Raw genomic sequence first — 2,419 nt, forward strand, 5'->3', positions numbered from 1 at the left:
GACCAATCGCAGCGCAGAACAGGGGGTTACCATGGCAACCCCCCGTTCTGCCCGCTCCTGGATGTCGAGGAGCTCTGGGAAGAAGATGGAGGCCGTACCTGAAGGAGAAGATGCCTGGGGACCTGGGATCTTCGCTGGAGCCTGCTGGATCTTTGCTCAGGTAGGGAATCGACAGTGGGGGGGGGGGGGGGGATTGAAAGTGAAAGTAAATCGATCTTTACTGTGGCAACCACTAGGGGGGCCAAACTGCAACTCCCAGCATGCCCAGACAGCAAAAAGCCTGTCTGGGCATGCTGGGAGTTGTAGTTTTGCAACATCTGGAGGGTCAGTTTGGAGACCACTGTTACAGTGGTGCCCAAACAGTAGCCCTCCAGATGTTGCCAAACTACAACTCTCAGCATGCCTTGACTGCCCAGGCATGCTGGGAGTTGTAGTTCTGTAACATCTGTCCCTTCAGATTTAGCAATTTTCATGAATGTTTTGAAAATTGCTGCTCTACTTTGAAGCCCTCTAATTTTTTCAAAAAGCAAAAGTATGTCCATTCTATGATGCCAACATAAAGTAGACATATTGTGTTTGTGAAGAAAAATAACATTTATTGTGAATATCCATTTTCCTTACAAGTAGAAAGCTTCAAAGTTAGAAAAATGCCAAATTTTCTAAATTTTCATGACATTTTGGGATTTTTCAACAAAAAAGGATGCAAGTAACGCCGAAAATTTACCACCAAAATAAAGTAGAATATGTCACAAAAAAACTCTCAGAATCCGAATATTCGGTAAAAGCGTTTTCGCGTTATTAATTCGTAAAGTGACGGTGGTCATAATTGCGAAAAAGGGCTCAGTCCTTAAGGTGAAAAGGGCTGCGTCCTTAAGGGGTTAAATACAGCTAAACAGATATGCAGTGGTGAGAACAAATGATGGTGGTAGTTGTTCAAGAGATGAATGATGACATACCTGTAAATGAAAGAATAGGCTGGTGAGGAGATGAAGTGAATGAATTCTGGTATAATTCTTGATGTCACACTTAAGAAGCACTTTAGATGGCATATTTTAATGTCTCCAGACCTAAGGTCTAACAGGATCTGCCGCTGGTAGCCCTCCGCGATCTCCCATCCATTTCGATGGGAGGGGGCGTAACGGCTGCAATACCCCCTCCCATAGACATGAGTGAAGGGGGCGTGGTGTGACGTTGCGTCCCTGTCTCGGAAGCCCAGAGGTTTCCAAAACTTCAGACGCAGCTAGGCATAGAATGTGGGCTGCTGCAGGGAGATCGCGGGGGTCCCAGCGGCGGGCCCCCCGCAATCAGACATCTTATCCTCTATCCTTTTGATAGGGGATAAGATGTTTTTGCCCGGAATACACCTTTAATATATTATGGTACCTTTCATGTGGCAGGCTGTGATGCAGTTACATCTCGCTCCTGCAGCATGCTGTCAGATCAGTATGGACCCTCGCTCCTGCAGCATGCTGTCTGATCAGTATGGACCCTCACTCCTGCAGCATGCTGTCAGATCAGTATGGACCCTTGCTTCTGCAGCATGCTGTCAGATCAGTATGGACCCTCACTCCTGCAGCATGCTGTCTGATCAGTATGGACCCTCACTCCTGCAGCATGCTGTCTGATCAGTATGGACCCTCACTCCTGCAGCATGCTGTCAGATCAGTATGGACCCTTGCTTCTGCAGCATGCTGTCAGATCAGTATGGACCCTCACTCCTGCAGCATGCTGTCTGATCAGTATGGACCCTCACTCCTGCAGCATGCTGTCTGATCAGTATGGACCCTTGCTCCTGCAGCATGCAAGTCTCCTAAAGTCACTGGTCATCTGCTTGAGCCTAGCTGAGCTGTAAAGACTATACCATCTGTCTGCCTCAGTAAAGCTGCCGTTCTGTAACCTTGCATCGGAGTGATTATTTACCCTATGCCTGGCCCAGGAACCAGTGGCCATACCTTGGGTTATTTAGAGGATGAACACACCCTGGCGTCACGAACACAAGGGATTAATGCCATCTGCCCCTAGGGTTATAACATCTGTCCTTACATCGCACCCTCACCACAACTTTTGGTGTCACAAAAAGGATATGGGTGTGCGCCTTATGCGCAAAAATAACCCCCAAGTCTGAACAGTATCTGTACTGCTGAAAATTTGCACGCTGATGCGAAAAGAAATTGTGGAAGACATCGTAAGGGACTTTGTCAGCAAAACTTGTTGAGAGGCGCTTTGAAATACAGGGGGAGGTAAAGAAACATTTATTGTCTGCCATTGTGAACCGTTTAAAAGTTGTGCCCGCCATGTGTAAGATACGTGCTGAAGCTATGCTCCGTGGCAAAATGCTTGTCGTACCAGAAAGGGTTAAAGATGTAGAAGTAAAGCGTGCGAATGAAGTCCCGTGCTGGGTGTGGAAGTCAAGTCGCAG

Source organism: Hyla sarda, chromosome 1 (genome assembly GCF_029499605.1).
Source record: "Hyla sarda isolate aHylSar1 chromosome 1, aHylSar1.hap1, whole genome shotgun sequence".
Classification (NCBI taxonomy): domain Eukaryota; kingdom Metazoa; phylum Chordata; class Amphibia; order Anura; family Hylidae; genus Hyla; species Hyla sarda.